This window comes from Adelges cooleyi, unplaced genomic scaffold (genome assembly GCF_023614345.1).
Source record: "Adelges cooleyi isolate 19-005CV unplaced genomic scaffold, UGA_ACOO_1.1 ACOO_flye_CR_arks_rails_tigmint_CR_PRNA_30, whole genome shotgun sequence".
NCBI classification, from domain to species: Eukaryota; Metazoa; Arthropoda; class Insecta; order Hemiptera; family Adelgidae; genus Adelges; species Adelges cooleyi.
In genome coordinates this window covers 1,490,415-1,514,517 of record NW_026095971.1, presented here as the reverse complement: position 1 = coordinate 1,514,517, position 24,103 = coordinate 1,490,415, and the positions used below count along the sequence as shown (strand labels likewise).

Below are 24,103 nucleotides of genomic sequence, written 5' to 3'. Positions count from 1 at the left end.
ATTCAATAATTATTTCAAACATACAAAAACCAAAACCTCAATTTGAGGGTACTTGTTTAGCACTTGGATGCCTTCGAGTCTAATTAAGTATAGGGCTCCAAAATAAGATTGTTTATTTTAATATTAACAGTTATACATAATCTCAATACGTTTTTACCGATGAGCTTTTACAGGTTGGGCCGAAACATTAGGGTTTTACGACAAAACTCATGCTGTAGTCAATACGCAGCTTCCGGGAAGTGGAAGTAGTCGGTTTAACGTCTTTGCGAGACCACCTCGAAATTAATCGTAACGCGAACCAAACGTTGGATGTGTAGGGTGAGAGCGGGCGTCGAGTAAGCCGAGCTGCCATGGCGAAATTTGACGGAGAGAGAGAGAGAGAGAGAGATACTTTGTGTGTCAGTGAGAAAATGTTGTTTTGTCCGGGAAGAGCCACAGTCAGCCTATGTCACTAAACGGGATGCGACGGTGATGCGATACCGTGCCCGAACACAAGGGCAGGCCGCAGGCGGCGCCGCTCCTGGCGTCTATGCTACCCTTAAAGAAAAATCAATACAACTACCACCGTTCACCACCAGCCTCACGCCACCTAACAATACAAACACAAGTAACGTCGTTTTAAACACACTTCAGGTGTGTGTATTTCTTTGTATTTATTAAACATCCAAAAAATAATTGTCAATAAAAAAAAAATAATTAATTATTATTGTTGTTACAGTATGAATTAGAAGAGGGTGCATTTTTTTTTTTTGTTTCAGTACCAACTCTTTGGACACACAACGACAGATAGAACTTATTGAAACGTCGACCGAAATCCGAAAAACAATATTTTATGTAAATAAATAAAATACCGAACCAACAGTCATCATCGTACAAGATGTAGCTTATAGATAAACAAATACGAATAGTTGACCTTTTATACACGTAGGAGTAAACCCGTCGGATATATTTTGTCCGTGGTAAATTATTTCAAAATAAAAATCGTATGCAATTATAACGAGTCGCTGGGACGCGCATAAATTATTTAAGAAGCCTAAGAAAAGCAAACGGTATGTTATATCAATACAGTATCTAAGATATGCGGATTTTTGTTGGATCCTAACGAGATTACCGTTTTTTTTTTTTGTATACCAGCCAGTTAATTTTAAAAAGCCACGTCGAATCGCTTTGTCTGATTTTTTTTCTTTTATTTTCGGGGCTTAGGTACAGAAACCGCAACGGCTAACGGAATAATGTAATAGTATTATTATTATTTACAAAAAGACCAGAACAAAAGTTTCGGTCGTTCCGGTAAGCGATTGTTAGTGAAAACCCCGCTTTGCAAAAGTCGAGGCGGCGGCGATATTATTATATTAGCTGGATCCGCAACCCGGAAGTATATGAATACAACTGCAATTACACGGGAGCTGCAAGGGTGACTGATGGGCTTCTGTTGCTGGAATCCCCAGGGCCTCCACCACTGGCTCCGCTATCGCCTTTAAACATAATTAACCAGCCGAGTACTTTTGGTCGAGTTATATATTTCACGTTGTTGTTTGTCGTTATAAACATTTTACAGACCCGCGACTTCGAAAATTGATCCAGCCAAAACGTTTGCACTAGAGAACGAAGCAGAAAACATTATTGATGTTGTGAATACTTTTGACCGTACATCACAGGGGGTTATTGGCGCCACCCCACGACAGCAAAACAATGATGATTATTGCTTAGTAAATCTTGGGGACAGATCCTCTCATACAGAACTCCTTTTTTTTTCTCGTTTCTATCTAATTTAAGCTAGAATTTCAATACTCTTAGGATCTCTCATTTTGATAATAGTTTAGATTTGTTCCGTCCTCGGAGTACCATTTGAGTCATTTGGATTGAAACAGAAGTGTCTTAAGACACAAATTAAAATTACGTGGGATCGTCATGGAAAAAGGTACATGTGCTACTCTACACTAACAGAGCCTCCTAAAATGAATTCAGGAATACATGGTTAGAATTCACAGAGAACTTTTGAGTTTTAACACCGCATAGAAAATGGAAACAATATGTTTATAAGAGAACCCCATTGGGTTTTTAAAGGAAAAATTTGATAATATATTTTATACAATTTAATTTATAGTACCATAATTGAGTATTATTTTAATCATATTTAGGAGCTCTTTTGTAGTGCTTTCATCCGTATTACTTTGGTATAGGTTATTTGGTTCGTTGCAGGGGAATATCAGGATTCCAGCGGTGGCTTCCTACCATTGCAATGCTGTTTTTATCGCTACTTCATTGGAATCCTTCCAAAAACCTCCCATGTGTAAACATGGCGTTTCGTGTCCAGCGTCTCTGAAAGTTATGACGATTTTCGTTTTGGGTGTGAATAAGTACGCAATAGTTTTCTCGTTCGATTTTACGGCACGGTTATCGGTCTCTTACAATTATTGTAAGAAACATAATATTATAATCGTTTGATGTGCGCTTATACCGTTCATGTCGTCGCTATTTCCTCTCTAAACAAAATGCTTTATTGCTATAAATACACACACCACTGGGTAGTATATTATTACATCATAGATATTTTAGAATAAATCGACCTAAACCATTAGGCGTACGAGTTAAATAATGCTGCGATGTAAGTATATTGTATGCACTGTACACAGTAATAAAACGGCCAGACGTATATGCTAATATGCATTGAACGAGCGCACGTACAAGCAGTCGTAAACGTCACTCTCGAACCGATGCAATTAGGAAGTTTAACGTTTACTTATGCGTACTTTAATATTATTATAAGATACTTTTTTTTTATAGTCTATTGTTCGGCTTAATTTCAATAAATATAATAGGCTTCCAGGTAAAAGAGATTTACAACTTCTGACGGAATTGAGGGCGCGCAAGTAAAATCTGCCGCCGCCAATATATATTGTAAGCTTCTCCCTTTGTGTTATAAAAACAAAAACTCATTATAATTCACTGTTCTTGGATTGGATGGGGGAAATATACTGACAATTGGATGGTTGTACACTATATAAGGCGAACATCACTAATAAGTTTAGAAAACTTCCACAGGAACAAACAACCACTGCATGGTGACCGCCTTTGCTTTATAAGTATAATAGGTAGTATTCGAAAAGTATTCTTTACCTTCCTCGGTACAATAATAATAGTTTTTGGCTTAAGTGTTGTTTCGCCAGTTGTTATCGCCGTCGGATCGACCATTAAGGAAATAAGTAAGACGTGTAAACATCTTATGTAATATTATAACGTACATTAATTAGTATTCCTCCTAAAACTGCAAGTGCCATAAATAATGACGCTGTAGTGGTTGTACAGAAAATTATATGTTCAAAATTATTTTGATTAAGCTAGATTCCATGGATAAAAATCGTTCTCCGTCTTTCAATTACTATACACCCAAAATTTAGCTTAATCGCCGGTAATATTTAAAATATATTTGAGTTAATTTTAATGTTTAACTGAAATATTAAATCAAACTTTTACATTTTTGAATTAACCTAACTTTCTACTTATGAAAATAATAGAATTTTTTAGTAACCAGAGAGACAATTAAGGCTACCAATTTAACATAAAAATACTATGAAAAGCAAATTATTTCAGGTAGGTAAGCGAATAAATTAATGATCCATTTCCGACAACATAAAATAATATTATAATAAAGAAGGCATTCGAGCGATAAAGTTGTTATTATAACCGTGTATACATAATAATAAATAATATAACCAGAGTGCATCCCATTATCGAATACTTAAACAAGAGGGAGATAAACCATTTATAAACAAATTCTTTCTGAATTACTTTTTTTATGATACACAAAATCCCGCCCTCACGCTAAGAAATAATAAAAACTCACGATGGAATTGGGCGGGCGCTGAGAGTAATATTTTTTAAACGGAAATAAAAGCTCGGAAAACATTATTTTATAATCTTTCAAATGCTTAATATCGTCGGAATTTTCACAATCATATTCTCATTGTTATTATAATATGTAACATATTTTTTTTGTTTGTTTTCGCATATGCCATTCACAAATCCTAGAGAATTTCTCAACCGTAGTTTGTGAGAAAATGCATATTTTATTCTAATTAATATGCACAAATTGGTTTAAAACATTTTGTTACTTTTACGAAGAACACTACGATGACTCAACTCTTATCAAGAATACCACTACTGTTTGAATAACACGATTAAGACACTAATCCGCTCTAAATTATATATTTTTTATTCCCCCGTCGTTTTCGTGTCAATTGTCATTATCGAATGTTTAAAATTGTTTATGCCATTTAACAGTATTTTTTAAACTTTATGCCAGCTTTCCTAAAATAATAAATAATTTACCTTTTTCCACTTTTTACAACATGTCATCTCAGATTAAAAAAGCAAATTATGGAAATTTGGCGATTAAATCCCTAACGTAATTTCGATACTGAACTGTAAACGGGAATCGTTTTTTAAAAACTTTTATATAAAGTCATTTGTTTTATTTTTTCAAGTCGTGGTGAAAAATTGTTGTTTACGGGACTTGCGGCGAGAGAACGGCGGCAGCCATGCGACGAACGATAAATCATTATTTAAAATATAATATTGTATAAGTATATTATAATATTTTTTTTTGCACAACCAACGCCATTAGTTAAAACGAACCGCAAAATCGAAAACGGAAGAAAAGTTCCATTATTTAAACAGAGTTATCATCGGCCAGGACAGTCGAAATATAAATGAGTTTATAAAAAATGTTATTATTTCTTAGAAGTTTGTATAATAGTAATAACAACAACTTAATAAAATACAACTGTCTGACAATCGAAGCAACCATGCCTGAGAAATGGATAAACTACAGTGCGAATCAATCCCGAACGAATCGTTAACATCGGAACTGGTTGAAATCGGTCTAGGGCTTGTAATATCAACAATTAATAGACCACATTTCTGTACATCCTATAAGAATAAATTCGGTTCAACCGTGACTAGACCGTTTTATACTTAAATCCAAAGCCAGTGTATGTAATAACTTAATAAAAATAAAAACGCTTTAAAAAGTACCAACATAAAATAGCATAATATATAAATCCAATTTTCAAAATCAAATTAATAATTTACCGCACAGTCGTTAAAGGAGTCGTTTTCAATAGACCTCGTTAAGCGTTTTATTACATCCCAGGCCATCGGTATATAATGTTCGCCTAGGGAATTTATCAATTTCGTTACTGATTTATTTTTTATTTTTTATAGTAAACCGGGGCAACACCCTATTTTTTAATAAACGGTTTAGTGCTTATACGCGCGGTACGGGTCCGATTGTGACCGTTCGGATTAATGAACACAAACGCCCCATCAGATGGGATTTCACAATCGCCATAGCAGGAAACGTGATACTGACACTAGAAACTTTATGATTTCTGGGATAGATGTACGGAATGCACTCTGGAAAATTAATCGTGGCAACTGCAGTAACAAAATACAAAGAGCTATTAAACCAACTAAAAAAAAAAATCGACTCCAGCTTCACAATTCTTGTCGGACATCCTGTGGTGAAGTTAAACCCCCAAGTCTTAGCCATAGGCGGCACTGTAACACGGCCGAGTTGAAGGCATGATGAACCAAGTGTCCTACAGCTTAGATAGGCGTTAAATGACTCTTATTACACCGCCATATAAAATGTGTAAGTATTTCTATTTAAAACTTACAAAATTTGATAAACGTATACTCGTAAATAGCTAAGGATTAAGATTATTATGGAATACTTATGTTAAAACAATTCAAATTGAACATTAAAAAATGCTGTCTTTAAAAATATTTTAATTTTTCGAGTAAATGTATTTAATAAACTATCATAATAATGATAAAACAAAATTTGTCACGCAAACAATGTTGCGGGTTGTATAAGTACAATAAACACGTATACCCAAAATATGCCTATTCTGAAACGACCAGTATGGTTTAACTTGTATATCAACGAGATAAAGATCAGAAACGTGGTACTAAAATTGTTCATTGTAAATGAGTATACTTTATACTTAACTCTAATAACTACTTCTATAGTATAAAACTATAGGATTTCATAAAACAATGGCTGTACCACTAGTTATATTGAATAAATAACTACTTAATAAGTAAAAAAAACGAGCAATAAACTTACATTTATTTTTAAGTTTAATACGCTTAATTAAAAGAACGCCACGAACCGTATTTGTTAAAGTATTCGATACAGGTGATTTCTTGCCGAATCTTAAATTTCAAAATACTGTGATTATATACACCGTGTGATTCTTTTAACGATTCCTACATCAGTTTTCTCTTAAAATAATTGCAATTTTGTAGGTTTTCTTTTTGAAAACATTTTGGTTAATGTTATATCACAATATTAGGCAGTATTTAAATTGTTATCTTATTTAATCTTTCTAGAGGTTTATCAACTTTTGAAACTTAAATTATAATAATATGTTAAATGGAATTTTAAATTAAGAATAATTTGATGAAAATTTTGACTGGTCGATAACCAGTTTTAAAGTTATTAAAGGTTAGAATTTAGCACGGGAGGTGGAGTGCGGTTGAGTAATGCGCACAGATAAAAATAACTCTACGTTCCAACCTTCCTTCCGCCCTAAATTTTAAACGTTAGTAACTAAAACTATTTATCGACCACTCAACATTCTCAGCAAATTATTTTTAATTTAAACGTTCCCTTGAATATATATGTTAGGATTTAATTTTTAAAAACTGATAAAGCTCTAGAAAATAGTAAAAAGGGTAAAGATTCAGTGATTTTATAGTATAGATAAATGAGTTTAACTGGTATAATATTGAAATGACCAAGTCCTTATTGAGTTTACACGTGGTTCTGAGGTTAACTGACCGCAGTGCGATATAGATTCATCTTGCGGTTTTATAGTTTTCACACGCTCTCAGAGATGTTGTGGTTTCGAGATACGACTTTTCGAAGATGAAACGAGCATTTTTCGAATATAACAAATAGAAACTAGAAAGACAACCTGAAAGCGCTGTTTCCGCTCGATCAAACTCATACATCCCACTGCAGTACTCGACAATAACCGCGCTCCGAAGTCTCGTGATAAATTATTCGTCAGAATTTGTTTTTCCAAAATATGTAGGTACACGCGAGGCTTGCGAAATCGGTCGATTATTTATGTACAAGAGTTATACTACACTATTTCTTTTGCGTTCCTCGATAGTACGAGACGCGTTACTGTAATATAAATATTTTTTTGTATATTCCGGCACCGTAAAATACAATAATCTATGTAATATTTCAACTTGAACGCGTCGAGCACGTCCACTTCGAAAAAAACAACGAAACGTATACTTATAAATTATAACACGTGATAAAAAACGACGTTCCACCAGCGCAGCGGGCTTTCGGGCGAATTTGTTTAATTGGAATCAACATTTTAATTGGAACTAGTCTACATACGTGAGCGAATACCAACGGTGCAGACAATAATCGAGAAATAGGAAGCAACATAAAGAAACACGGTAATTCCATTATCGCGTACACACGCCGGTAGAGATAAGGACTGCGTTCCGACCATATTTTAATTAAGTATCTGTATGGGTACCTCGAAAACGAAACGGGTCAATTTAAACCCTTTTCCGGCTGAACTCTTAAGATATTCATTTGTTATCATAAAAAAAACAATTAAAAGTGCACCGGAGGCGACGCACGAGATCCCAAGGCAGCGCTTCAATGGTATGTTCCAACGACCCGAATCCCGATACACGGTTTAAAAGATATAACCGTGAGTACCTCTTCAACAACGAGTAGGAGCTATACGTATGAGTCGTGCACATTACAATAATGTACCCGTACATAAGTATCATTGGACATTGTGGTACTTACCGTGTATAGCATTTTATTAGTATTTAAAGTGCGGTTTACTGGACACTGGGAAACGCAAACGTCCGAGAGGCGAGATAGCAACATTATTAGGTATTGACTATTGATGTCGTATTGTTCTACCGGTTGGTTCGTTAAAACCTAGGCATTACTTTCTTTATGATCATTTATATACCGACTACACTTAAAATGTAAGTATAATTTCAGTATTGCTAACTATCCTTACATTTAAAGTATATTTGATGATAACTGTCATTTGAGAATAATTATTGTAGTGAAGTAAGTAATATTGTCTTATTTGTGAAGAAATGTAAATAAAATAGATTTACGTGATTCGAACGCATTTAAAAAGTTATTAATGGTCGTTTACACAGACTAAACTTAAAATTTTAAGTTTAATTTATGTACTAATAATTTGTTACACCAAGAATAGTTTATTGATATTTTTTACCTAGTCAAAAAACACATTTTAAAAATGAATTGTGCAATTGTACAATTTATTTGATTCGCGCATACAAAAATATTATTAACGACCACTTATTAGTTTTTGCTCATCACTCTTGTTTTACAAAATATGCGTTATTATGTGAGAATGTCATTTAAAATTCTTAAGTCGATAGACCTAGTGAAGATTGGAAAAAAAGAGCTGTTCAACCAGCTCTTACTGGAAAATCATAATCATCATCATCATGTAGCTTAACGGGCCATGAAGGTCCTACGCTGCCATCATGAGATGGTTTCTTGACGAATTCGCTATCCGGGACGGGTCGTCAGTCCGTTGCCGGAGAGGGGAATGGCGGTTCATTTTAACCGGACGATTGCTCGCCCGGTAAACGGAGCGCCCGTGACCGAGTGTCGAACTGAAAAATAGTATATTAAAATAATGAAATGAACAATAATGCATAGTTATGCCTAAAAATATATAATTAAAAAAAACATAATTGTATTTTTTTTCCTGATATAATATATGTGTTATAATGTCAATGAATCACTCAGTATTATACAGCAGTATTAATGGACGGCGATTTGAGATGACATAACTAGTCCAATTAGTCGGTTTTTTTTTTTTTATACAAACTCATCACGGTACGTAACTCGTTTTTAAAACGATATGTCCGCTTTAAGAATAGAACGTTAATATATATATATATTAAGTTGGACTTGGCACGGATCACCGGGACGGACGTCGATATGATATGCTGCAGTGTGGTCGTAAAGTGCTGTTGGTGGCATTATGGAGCTTATTTAATACATATGTACATAGTATGCGGGTATTTATGTTTGTGTGATCCTAATCCTATCTCGGACATTGTCGCGGCGCTCGGTTCAAGTTTCGTTCGGGCGCGGCGGCTTCGCAGTCTCTTGTCTATTTAACAATAATACCGCATGCCCACACATTTTAATGATGATACAACGATCATGTCCGTCAGAAGAAGACTAGAAAAGCTCGTCTCTCTCGATATGATAAATTACCGTACTACGTTAAAACGCACTATTATTGTACACCTTTGATATTGTGTTACGCCCGCCGTATATAGGGTAAATAATATAATATATGATAATACAATTTACTCGTGTTGTGTGTGATGATAATTAAAACTTAATTAACCGCCCCCCTTAGGTCGGTCGCAGGATAATTAATTTGCGCCCCGGGACGACGATTGTTATCCAGTATAGATGGGTTATGTAGATACACGAATGCGGAGAACACATGTCGTTATGTAGATATAATATATATATATATATACTTTTCTAAACGTTCTTATTCCCTCCCTTTTGTTTGTCTTGTTCATCGAACACAAGTATTCACTATAACATATATACTACACTACGCCATCTATATATTACAATACAGTTACGGAGAAATCGTTAAAAAAATACAATGCGCTTCCTTACGGCCGTTCGAACGAAGGCCTACGTAGGTTGGGACCTATCTTTCTCACAGTTAATGCTCGAAAAAAACTAGTCGAACCTCTTGAAAGAAAAATAACAATCATACTTCGTATCTCGTAAGTGTGCTCTTGCCGAAGATTTTTTTCTGTCGAGTTGAGGCACTCCTGGTAATCGAAATCTAGTTTGACCGTTTTACGGTACTAGTATGGTGAGCAAAACCGTTCGTCTTTCGCAGTCGACCGATTTGAATTGACAATTTATTTTATCATCTCCAAGTTTAAAACGGTTTTTGGTAGCACAGTTTATAACAGTGGACGACCTTTACAGGTCCAAAGATAACTAAAAAAAGGTCCATGATTAACACGGTTATACACCGGCAACTGTACAATAAATTGGACGACATAAAAAAAAAACCTGTATTTTGACAAAAGTACAGAACTAGTTAGAATATACAATGTGCATTCGCCAGGGTTTAAAAAAATCTACGTTAAGATAATAAAAAGCGTTAATGGTCGTTTTTTCTTAACTTGGGATTGTCCTTATAGACTCGAAGTGGATAATGAAAATTAACAACAGTGCAATGTACACGATTTGTTAAATAAAATCTTAACCATTAAATATATGATGGTTAAATACTTAATCAAGGCGGTTACATGAAATTAAAATACTATTAGTTCATATTTCATTCTCTAGCATATCTTAAAAGTGGAATTCCAAAAGTTTAAATCGAATTTCTTCTTTTAGAGGAATTAGTGTACCGAGTTAGTACATATTAATTACACTTTAAGGCATACGAGCGGCATGTTATGTATAACAATTGATTAGATATAAATAGATAAATGTATAAGCTGTCATTTACATTGTTCTTACAAATTTACAAATATAATATCAAATCTTAGAGAAAATTCTTTGTTAAAAGTCCCGATTGGAAGGATTCGATCACGATTTTTGCCGGTAAAATTGATTTATGAGTTAAGTCCACGCGATAGAAAGTCCAGTGACTCGAGTGAATAGGTCGCGTTTATTTCAGGCCCGTCCAATAACAATTATTATTTTCCTTCTAACCGGGCGCTTCGAGTGTACAGGGGCCGATAACGCATTATTTACAACCGACGGTCGTTATGGGTACGCGTTTTTTTATTGTCGTACATTGCCTTCGACCTGGAAACGTCCATGTAACCCTTCGACTCGGGTTAGACTTAGCAAATTGTTACAAACTATAGCTGTGCACTATAACTACATGTGCATATTTAGTGCGATATGCGACGAACAATGTTTTCTCTAACCACAGCACTCACACGATAATCACTAGTATTACAGCCAAAACTATATCTAGAATTATCCGGAAAATATATTTAAAAACGAGATACTCATAATAAATATTTTTAACTTTAGTCGTGGTTAAGCACGTCGTTTAAAAATATATTACATCTAACATTTTAGGGGACCATATTATTTACTTTAAAAAACGCGTATCCTTTTTTAAAGTTCGACTCAATCAGGTTTTTTTTGGAATTATATAAACAACAAAATCATTATTTGATGAGGCTAAATTGTATGTAATTATAATAGAGAACGGAGGAAAATTTAGCTAAAAAAATATATTTAAAAAAAAGTTACCACCGATATAGTAATTTGATTAAATAAACATTGACATTTGGAAGTTATGTGTATAGGTACGAGTACAGTTTATACGTGCAATGTTACATAATAGTGTTTTACAAATAAGGTAAATCGGTGCGACACGACGCGACGTTTAAGTATTTTCAATATCCAAATGCAGTCGAATATGGGTGCAAGTGGATTTTATTTATGGAAGCAGCAGTAAAAAAAATATGTCAAGTGCTCTCCGAAGATCAATATCTTGGCGCGTGAATGGGATTACACAGCTGTATAATATTTTTTGTTTTTTGTTAATAAATTTTACTATCAGTAATCGACGCGGTTTACCTATGTTGGTTGCGCCCAATAGAGCGGAAACGTGTTTGATCAATGAATAATTATTAAGCACCGAAATGGAGACGTGACGTTTTAAACGGTCCGAGCTTTTGTCCGCTAAGCCAAGTATACAGCAACAATGTAATAAGTGATATAATTCGGACGAGTTGCGGCAACTAAGTACTTAACTTAGTTTACTCGTTAATTGTACTAAAAGGGCTCAGCCCGTATATTCATAATAAATAAATAAAGAAGTACTATATTTTAATATTTTCTAATAATAATCTAGCTTTTAGCCTAATCTCGCAAAAAGGCTAATTATTTGAATAATATAAAAACCGCTAAGATAAACAGTTTTAGCGTATATCTTCGGCCATGAACAAAATTAAAGATGAGAGTTTATCTACACACTTTCAAGGTAGATTTTCGATGATCATACGTCTTATTAGTCTCGAATTTCATAGAACCTCCAATTTTGCGTTTTTAATTTGTCTACTACCGCCTTTAATACATTTGACATTTACCGATTTGTACGCCGACTATAAGATGTTTTACAAAAACTCGGTATTTCTTGGTTCCTTTTGACGTTACCGCCGCAGCTATATGGTAATATTCGTGAAATATAATAGGATCGCGTCACATCGTAAATCAACATTGTCAGATTCGCTTAGCCTCTCACAGGCTGAACGCTGTGTGACGGCTGCCGGGTGTAGGTACACGAGTCGAGGACGCTTTTCACGTTTTCCGCCGACCGAGTTTTGGAGAAATGAATTTATGCAAAAGCTTTTACAAACGTTCAGCGTTACATTTCAAGTATTTATGAGAAGCGATACGGGATAACCACGTTTTCCACAATAAAATAACAACCACACACAACCGACCTCGCGCTGTATTAAAAATTTTACTTCCTTCGGAGACCGAGACGACGGAGGTTTTCCGTGAACGATAAGCGATATTACTCGATTACCGCGTGCGAGTTATACTAGACTGTGTTTTCAGTGATGTGTAAAACGTTAAACGGTTGCGATACACCGCGAAACGTGTACAACAAAATATAATATAATGTAGAAAACATAATTTTTCGACGAAAAAGCCGTTGCGCGACCGACATGTGCGAATTTGTCAAAACGTCCACCGCACACTCTGCGCTTAGTTATTTCATCTAAGTCGGCCGGAAACACGGTGTACAACGATTATTTTTCCCGATAAGAAGGCCCCAGTGGAGAGATTAATCACCGTCGTTGTCATAACATACACGATTCAACTATAGGCTGGTTTGATGATTACAATAAGAGCTACCACGAGTAGAATATTGTGAAACGATATATTTATGGCAAAACTCAACGTTCAAAGGCCAGTAACAAGTGAAGAGGCAGACGGCAGGCGACTGTTGTAAATTACAAGTCCATTTGCACACCATCCGTTTAACAGACTGACAAAAAAAAAAAATCGTTTTATATTATTGTAGATCGTACGATTACGACATCTGATCGATCAATCGATGTAAATGGAAAAAAGAAGAGTAGTCCTTGAAATACCAACAGTTGTGTGGCCGAGGAATTTTCGAACGAGCTTCACGCAACATAAATGAATAGGAGGAAAAAACTGACGAATCGCATACATTGTTTCGTATGATCTACACTCATACACACGTTGTATAAAATAAAGCCTTGATAATTACACGAAATTATGGACATTTTCTTAAGATAAATTAAATTTGTTTTGAAAATGTGTAATTAAAATACCATATTTTAATTGTAGCAAGAATTAATAATTATTTGTCTGTCGTTACAATATAATTTGATATATTTTTTTTTCTTTTATTATTTGTACTACACAATCTATACAATTTTTATGTACAATAAGCGTAAGTGATAAAGTAGACAAATATAATTTTACTTGGTTGCTCGATTGGAGAAGACACCCAGTGGTAGTACTCCGACGTATTGCTTGATATTACATTAGGATCTTAGGAAATCTCTCGGCCAGTTTCGCTTAAGTCTTCTTGTAGGATTACCAGGGAGATTGGTAGAGGATAGTTTGGAAATTAGTGGGTTGGTATGATTGAGGAGGCTTCTGTTGAATCTTCTATAGTGTTGTTTTGCCACTTCATTCACCAGGGGCACATGGAATTCTATATGTAGTGTATCATTGGATACATATGGAGGAGCGTTGGTGATAAGTCTCAGGGCTTTTGATTGGAATGTTTGGATTTTTTTTATATTTGTTTTCTTGGCTGATCCCCAAAGTTGAATTCCATATGTCCAGATCGGTTTTAGGAGTAGATTGTATAATAGAATTTTGGATTTTCAATTAATTTTGGAGGTTTTTCCGAGAATATATTTCAGGAGGTTTAGGCGGTTGTTTAGTTTGATTTTTGTTTCGTGAATTAATTTGATATAAAAAGTAAAAACGTGTACTTATTGTCTTATGACTTACAGGAAAAAGTATTTTATCATAAAACTACGAAAATCGTTTACAAACTAGTAGTATACCTAAGGTTTGTCGACATTGTTGTCTGTTTACTCGAAACTCGAGATATATCTTGCAATTAAAATAAATTATCGTATTTTAATTAAAGACGAGAGCCCAGGCTATTGCGGTTTTATGAACTCATAACTAATGCATAGAGCGGTAAACGAGCTCGGAGGTATTTTAAGTATAATACACTATATTAGTCTCAAAGGGTCGGATTGTTAACAAATTTACATGAAAGTATTAGCATTCACTGCAGCAAAAACAAACAGGAAAAATCATAATATATTGCGACTTATCTTGGAAATAAAATGTATAATATGATAAATCATTTTATTAGCCGGAAATGAGTTCTTGATATGTAATTTCATCTTTATAATGGTGTTATGTCCGTACAGGATACTTGAAGCGAAATGCGGGGGTTATACGATATACTGATACTACTATATTATGTATCTATTGTATATACCCACGCACTGAGCCAATAGAATACCCCGCAGCCCGTAGTCAATAAAACAATACACGGTTAATTACTCGAAGGATCGAACCATGGAATTAAGCATTTATTAAAAAATACGAGTTTGATGTACATGTGATGTAGTAAACTGGTTTTTTTTTTCACTTAACCGATTCGGTATGGCGGCTACCGGCGTGGCGGCGCCGCATAATAATATTATGACGGTCGTATACACAATAACACGCCATGTATACATTAAATATAACAACACTGTGAATAGAGGTATACCTACCCGTTATTGGCCAAAAACGCAATTACTCAATTTTTTATTTTGTAGAAAGACAGAGAAGCGCAAAGGCAAAAACAAATTTGGACCTGAACTGACGTAATTATAAAAAAAATTATGAATTATTATACTTAAATTATAATTATTAAATTGATGTTAACAGGCCGATCTCGTAATCTACGTCACTTTGCACATTTTGGCGCAAACGTCCCGCGCTAATATCAGTTCGGTGATATTTTTAAATGCCGGACAACGACGCATACAGCAGCCAGACATAACTGACTGAATTACTGTGTTCGAAATAAATCAATTTGCGAGATATTTTGTTTGCAACGTGACTGCTAGTTTTATTCCCCATTTCGAATCGTCCGGAATTAACCGACGCACGATGCGTTTTCCGCCGGCCGAGAAAACGTAATCCGGCTATTAAAAAATAATTTATAACCGTGTGTAACTATAAAGTATACACACACATCCCAACACATATACTTTGAAAACTTGTACATGAACACACTTGGCGGCTGCTACCACCAGAGGCGTATGAATTATTATGACGGGGGTTCGTCTCTCGTCGCTTATAAATAACGGACGGCCTGACCTCTACGACTGTTAACGGACACCCGTACAGCGCCGGGCTTGATATATTCCCTAAGTAATAATAATTTTATATATATTTTATTCCGTCACTGTATTACAATTTAAGTACAGCGAAAGTACAACGACTATCTCTTGATTATACCCAGGGGTGCATCCAGCCAAAAGGGTTAATGCGCTTTAACCCACATCCTCTGGGCTCATATACATATGTATTTTATATTAACCATTATCGATTCAAACGGTCGTCACTTTGTAATAAAATGCGTTTTATACGTCGTTTACAAGCCATAGGCCTACACCAATGATAGTGTGATTTTCCTCTAAATAGAAGAGTCAAAAGCATACAAACGCTTAACTTTTACAATCATGCTCCATTCTTCTCGCATTTGCAATATTTACCGTGCGCTACTATTGGTCTTCTCTTCAGAAACTTGCGGTGTTCCCCCGAGGTTTTGTGCTTGCAACACTTACCGTTGCGTCCAATATTGCGTATTGGTGGTCAAAAAACTATCTCTTTGTCATTTTCGAATATAAAATCCCGGGTTGATAACCTCGTTGTCTTCGCTACTTTTCGCTCTATTGTAATGAAAAGAAACGCAGACGACTACCATTGGGTTTTGCAGGGAACGACCAGCCGTACGTCGCCGTCTTGTCAGTGTGAGATGCGTTTTTTATTATGTTCAGAGACCAAAGAGCAAATATAGGTATTCACAACGAACACACGGCGACTCACTTTTCGAGTGCCGAGTTCAAGAACGAGCACACAACATCATATAATGGCCGTGGATCGGAAACAATCGAACCGCGCGCTGAACGGCTGCAGTCTCTGTGTAAAAAACGGTCTCGTATGGATGTTATTGATGTGCATCACCTGTCACATCGGTCGTCGTCGCCAGCGGTCGCGGCGGCAATCGACTTATTGTCTTTTATGGATCGAAATAAAATGCGGGAAAAAGCCAGTAGTCTCGAAACAAAATAACGGCACATAATTAGATACTTGCGTTAATGACGATGCTCATGCGCTTTACGATGCATGTATAATGGATAGATGTCCATTGGCGGCCGATCGTTGACGTCGACTCCTATGCCCGAAAGAACTATTTAAAAAAAAAAATTGTGCAACTTCAATAGTGTACGAGAGCATTGACACTTGCGGTAAGAATAGCGTGTCTAATATACTCGAGGAACTAGATAAAAATTGATGATCTTCCCCGGCATGTGCGCTTAATAAATGACATGTCATTATTATGCGTAAGGCGTGTTGGCGATTAGAATATTTCAGACACCGTCCAATAATGACTGTGCGCGTTTACAATATCCAAATATCTAATATTAATCACACGTTCGTAGGTTTAGCAGCTGAAAACCCGCAACACGTGACTATTGTGCTGGGAATTCGGGAAACAACCCCTTACGGGTCAGCATAACCTATGCACGGTAACGATATAGGCACGAGGCATATAGTAGAGACTCGACCGCGACGACCTTTTATACACTTTAATTTAGAACTTAAGTTTTAGATAGTAAAAGGACGCCGGTCGTTAACTACTAATAGACATTTCAAAGTGTCTATGGCCATTAAAACCGTTTTAGAATATTTCAATAGAAGAACATAAAAAATACTTGAATATCATCCAAAAACGTGGATCTCATTACTCATTAAGACACTAGAAAAACACAAGTAGACAACGCTCCAATGAAACGCCATCGGCCCGGATAAAATAATGTTAGACTTTTTCTTATTTTTATTTTGAGTACACCACATTACAGTAGTTTAACTTTTAACCCCGTAATTACCAAATCGTTTCATATGATTAAAATGGACTTATAGTTCTGAGATCTGACAGCATGTTTCGAACCATTAATCGTGTATACTATAATGAAGTGTATAATTATATCTGATCGGATCGTTCGGCAGCGTTTTTTTTCTATCTAGATGTGCCTAACCTAACATATAATGATTAATAATGTCTATCCGGTTGGATAATATATATTATAAAAGGAAAGTACCATTTACAGGTCATATTTCGGCTTGGTGTCGATATCTGATATGTATAAAATATTTCTTCTTACAGTTGTAAGGACATGCCAAGATTCTTGTGTTTTTTAATGTACTTACTCGATCCTTTAAGATCTCAGTACGATTTTTTCGTAAAAATATATTTTTTATCATTACAAAATTTGTGTACAGTTGCCGTTTTCCAGAATTAAAATTAAGTCCCTTATAATATGAATGATTACATACATTTTAAAAAACATATCTATAATATTAGTACCAGTTAATTACACCGAGCATACTTTAAAATAGTTAACTGTACAACAGTTCAGTAATTTTTAGATTTTCAAAATAAAAACTTTTACATGACTCTTTGTATGACATTTTATTGTTATCCAAAACGAACCAAATAATGATTAATCTGTTTTATTAAAAACTATAGTGACGTTTTATGTAATTTTAGACTAAAAGTTGTCGTAGGGTTGATCAAGACTTAATTACAGCCGGTATGGACCCGGCTGAGTAACCATGATCGATTCGAAAAGATGTTCATTTAATGTTATACAGGCATTTGCTCTTTCGGGACACAGCTGTTGTCCCACGCCACCGACCGATTAGAAAAGGATTGATGAGTTCACACGACCATTGCGGTTCGGTAATGGGGCACTTTTGGACCGATTGTATTTTTAGGAAAGCTAATATTATAATATATTATAGTAAAACGCGAGTGTGATAGACGTTGAAAGTGCATCTTAGTAAAAATAATTTATTATTTTTTAAGTCCAAAGACGTGCGTAAGTCGTTAATAGCGTGTGAGTGCATATATAGACTCAAATACATCATTCATTACTAATGGATCGTTGGTAATGATATTCATGTATGTGATCGTTTTGGGCTAGCGAATCAACCAATAAGACTGTCGAATGTCATTCGTGCGCGATATTTTTTCTTAGGTAGTTTTTTTTTACTTAAGAAGTATGACAAATGAGTGTTTTCAGAATTGAATTTCAACACTTCCCGGACTGTCGCACCACTCCGCAGTCGGCCAGTTTTTAATAGTTTCCCACGGGAATGCGTATGATCTGGATGCGATAACAGTTTTATTATTATCGACATTGCAAGTCGTCCAGAAAACTTACCCATATATGGACCGACCTGTCACAGCTAGTTGATTTTTTTATACTAAAAAAAAACTTTAAATGATAAACACGTTTTGAAAAACAAAATACCGGCCACCAAATGAACGGCTATGGTGTAGAGCGTAGACGAAAAATAATTAATAATGTCATCAGTTGTACAGGAAATAATAAAAAAAAACCTAGGCGTGACTCAACTTTAGACGAGGTACGTTATTTACCAGTATAGTGTGTTTTCGAGTCAATTGCCAAAATTGTTAATTAAGTCTATTGTTTGAAGATCAATAGCGTAAGAAAATAATAATAATATTATCAACACCCAATATAAACCTACGATAATAACCTAACGTCATTGAATATACATCGATATAGGTACCTATACATTGATAATTTAGTTGGGCTGGATGTATAGTTTTACAACCATACTATTACACTTAATAATCACGCTAAAATTAAAGTATTATTATTTTATTGATTTTATTAATTAAGTATATGAAAAAAATATTGCTTTATAATACATTCTATCGTCTTTTTTTTATCAGAGTCCTTGACTTCCGTTAAAAAACAAACTCATACACACCAGAGCATTATTTTCATGGACCAGAGGTTTCTAAAAACGTTGGATAATAAATTACTGGCCGTTTGAATATTACATACCACCACGGCCTATATTTGTATTTTATGTACATTAGTCTCATACACAAAAATGGTAATGTTATAGTAGCTATTAATAATTCCATCTCCTAGATAGTACTGCGTTTGTCTGAGACGCTCCTTTGGACTTTTTATTATGTTGTTCACTCGTTTTTAACTTAAGTTTTTTTCCCCGCACGTTTACGAATAAAAATATGAGGGAACAAGGTGCGCATAAGAGAGTCTATTATTGTTGTATATTATATACTTGTCGTTCAATTCAGTATTTTACCCCCCGGGTAGCGTGGCGCGCGGTTGGTTACAAATTGGACGATGACATCTCGGGATTTATATACACGCTCTGAACAGGGATCACGAATAAATTGTGGGAAATGTGTACTGCTCAACTGTTCAATAAAGAAATGAAATGCGCACGAATGAAAGTAAAACGATTGGAATATGTACTAACGTACCTAAACAATAACCAAAGACCACAACTACTAAAGCTTAAAACCTATGTAATTAGTAACTATTAAAAGTGATAAAATAATAATTATTTGATTTGATCGAATGTATCAAGAGTATTGTGTATGTTACTTCATGTATTATGCTAAAATTATGGTTGGGACTAAAATTCGAATTTTGGTCAACTTCGAACATTCCCATCCAAACTAAATTTTTAGTATTAGGTGGGTACGATTAGAGTTGATCGTCTCAATAATATTTGTTGGCCGTTGTTACTTAAAATATGATGAAAAAAAAATATTTTTCTGGTACCTGTTGAAAAAATAAAAACACGTCATTGTAAAAACAATACCTTTTCAGTTTCGCATCAAAGTTATAAAGGAAATTATTATTTTGGTTCTTTTGAGAAATTTGAGAAAAGGTCTTGGGCAAAATACATTTTTGTTAGGTCTACGGTACAATTTTGGAGGGTAAACTAATATCGTGCTTTGCGGAAAGCTTTGAGTGGTCTTATGAGTAATATATCATGAATGCTTTTGCGAAGTCTTCCGGGAGTAGTCTACACGTTCTGGTCGCATTTAGGCCGCCCGTTCACATTTGGTTTTGTTCGAGAAAACAAAGGAACGTAGAAGTCGGAGAATATAAAACACGACAGCCGAAAATTCTATTTCCCCATCGCATGCACCTACCTTGACCCATTATACTGGCCACATATATACTGTTGTTGTAGAACATCTAGGACCTAAGGGGAATATATTTTACCGACAAGCGACGGCGACAATGTTCAATTTAACTCCATACTGTAGATGTACATTAGTTACATATTATTAAACTTAATTATTTATTATTATTATTGTTACACTCTAAATGAGCTTCAACGTCCGTATCAAAACGGAAGAAGTGTATATATTTTAACCGTCTATGAAGTACGAACTAATAACAGCTTCCCGATTAGGTTTGCGGTAATTATCACACGTGGGCTCAGGGCGCATGTGTAAAGTATACAGGCCAATATTTTAAATGTATATTTATATATACATATAGGTACGTAGGTGTTGTTTAAGGAACGTTTTAAAAACTACTCGAGTTTCTATTTCACGTCCTGCGTGTTACACGAGCACTTGAATTTCTTTCAATTGCCACCAGCCACTTGTACGAAGTACGACAGTCAAAAATGTATAAAAATAAGCAATAATTTATTTTTTATTTATTTTAATTAAATTTCATTGAGAATTATAATTTTTTTATAAAAACTATCATCAATATTATTACTTCATGTTTTTAACAGGAAATCTAATACTAATGACAAAGTTTTGATTATATTTCCAAAAGATCACACATTTAATAATTATATATGATGTGTATGCATTATTCTCATTATTTGCATTAAACAACATTTACATTTGAACAAGAATGGAGTGGTCTGTCTAGAAACCTTAATTTTCCAAATGACTCGGAGGTCTAACGGACCTGTGATCAACAGTTGCTGATCAATTTTTTTTAGTACTTATACAATTTGTGAAAAAGATCTGTCATATACTTAAAAACAAATCTCGTAATTTAACACACTCATAAATTACATAAAATTTGTTGAGGTTATACAAGAATTAAAGCACCTAATTCGGATTTAATACAAAACCAAAGTATTTTGAATCTTATGGCAAGATCGTTGTAAATTAGTTTACCTATAATATAACATTTTGTTATTAATTTTTTTTTTTAATGTGTTACAAATTAATTAGCGTTAATAATAGTAATATTTTATTATTATTTTTTTTTTTTATTACCGAAATTTAATTTATCCTTTGGACATTTTCTCGATTCCCATAGACGCCGTGAACAAGGTTCTACGAATAATAATTGAGCGAACCCAAGGAATTTATTTTTAAATTGGATTTCAAAGAGGTCGTTCCCAGCGCCAACATCTCCTGTAGAACGTGATTTGTAAAACTAACAGAGGAAAATGAGCGCACGGAAGTAATGAAATAAAAAAGTCCTACACGCACACACAAACATGTAGTATAGCGAAATTGTAATCCGGCTTTGTATAGCTGGTATTCATAGAACGTTTGTTGTTGTATCGCACGTGATGTCCAAAGGCGTCGTCGCCGTTAACCCAATGGCTGAAATTATTATTGGGTGCTCTAGTGTAAACCGGATATGGGTTGGTGAATATTCTTACACTTGTGCTTTCAGCGTTATAAGATTACACAACAATCGATTACCACTCGGTCGTATTTTAACGTCTATCGAAATAACTCTGTTACTAAATTTACTGAATTACTGATTAGTGATTACACATCGATATAATGAATGAAATTTTATTTTATAGTGCCATACAAATTATTTTCAAACATTTGTTCGAGAACATCTGAAACGACGACGCACAGACGAGCCATCTACCGCTAAAATACCTCGTTTTTACTCATAAGGAAGGAATTATCAAAGTAATTGTACACAAGCAGTTAGTACAACGGTTGGTTATTTTCGAATCCGACATAAAAAACAACGGATACAAGAGACAACAACGAGTAATCGCAACCTATTCTGGGCGCCGGCCGCCGCCAAGACATGCTGTTGTTTGCTGACCCAGCACTGGTTAGTAATCACTAATCAAATAACCGAAATCGAAAATCAGAAGTATAAAATATTAATAAACTCTTAATTCGAAAGTAGAAAACCGGAGACTGAAAGCCTTTGGGCTGCTGTAATAGTTATGACTTGGGCGAAATATCAAATGGTTGTGTCCCCGGAGTCCTCTCGGGCCATAAAATCAAACTACGTTAGAGAAAGGCACGAGGGACACAATAAGTACAACACTCTTCAGTCTCCCCTATTGTAGGGTTGAGAGGATAATAATTGGCCATCCTCCACTGACCATATAGACGACTGACGTTAACGGTCACCCCTTCGATTAGCTTTCTACTCTAGACAAGCGTCATCCATTTCCATTAATTAAAAAAAATATATATATTATTCAATATATATATATATAGTAACACCGACGTTTTCGCTGTTACTACAGCCGTAGATGACATTTTTATCGTGTTTTTGGTTTTTTTTGTTGGGCTGAACCCAACAAAAACACATCAATTCCTGCGACATGCCTTCCAGTATTTACATAACGAAGGAAAAACAATTTACAGAAAATAATTGAATAGGCTGTGCTGACACGTTGTTATTACAACTAATACTAGATAACCATTATTTATCGCGTTCAGAGAAAAAGTTTAAAAAGTTCGCAGGGTTTTCGTTTCTTGTAAAACTTTTATAATACAATCTTCGGTGATTTCGGCACAGACCTAGATAGTTAAACCGAACCAACGAACTCGGTCGTTTTGAATAATAAATGAAAGCGGAGTCGTTGTTATCGTTGTAAGAGAATGACTTTTTTTTTTTTAATAAACTCGGTTGGCGAAAAAAAAAACTAGTATACCACCCTGCAATAAAAACGATATAAACTGAAAACTTTACCTTGTGGGCTTATACTGCCGCCGCAGTATTCCTTATCCACGACAGCAATAATATTAATATTATTATATTCGTTTTAATATCAAAAGGATTGTGACATTCCCTTCGAGCACATGCCCTGGCGTGTGTACGTGTGATTGTCCCTTATAGTCTTGCCCGTATCGCATAAACTACCCTAACTTAAGGTCTACGTAACCTGGAGCACGCAAACAATCAGAACTAGTAGGTAACACATTGAGTTTTAATAACGTAGTCGAAAGGTCGAGTCCTCCGCACAAGCCATTCGAAATGTTATTTCCGGTATTGATGTCAGATACCCGGACGTTGTGATTGTTAAACATAAAGCAAGACTACCATATATTATTCAATTATTGTACATGAATCCACGATTGTATCCCGGCGAGATGCCCGGGATCTATAGGTATTTTCTCGATCGTATCCGAGTAAAGGGTGGCCGTGACGAAATTCCTATGCATTTGTCCCGCACACCTACAAGGGCCGATGTATAATTTTTTTTTAAATAACAACACATACATAGATTGCGTGCACGACGGGCGATATTCAACATTCGTAAACGGACTGGGTCAAGTGTTTATTGAGATGAAAAAAAAAATTATTAATAGTAACCAAAGGGGACGCCGAATACATAACGGCAGAGAGAGATGTAGTTTTTTTAAAAACTATAAAGTACTGAATATCTATGGAAATAATAGAAAATCTCAAACCCAATCGATTATCCGAATTTATGTCAGGGCGGCGCGGCGCCACGCTTTGTAATATACTAAAAAAGTGGGATAGATTAAAACGGTTTAAATAAAAGCGTTAAAAATATAGTTATAGTATTTGTTATAAAATTAACTTACTAAAAAGCCGGTAAGTTAATGTAATCTTTTCTATTAGCGCATAT

At 34.9% G+C, this 24,103-nt stretch overlaps 1 protein-coding gene across 1 annotated transcript in view; it reads right to left on the bottom strand.

Moving 5' to 3' along the window:
* LOC126838376 (transmembrane protein 132E) overlaps window positions 1–24,103 on the bottom strand; it is a 46,379-nt gene that overhangs the window by 21,545 nt on the left and 731 nt on the right. The gene's annotated exons all lie outside the window — the stretch shown is intronic.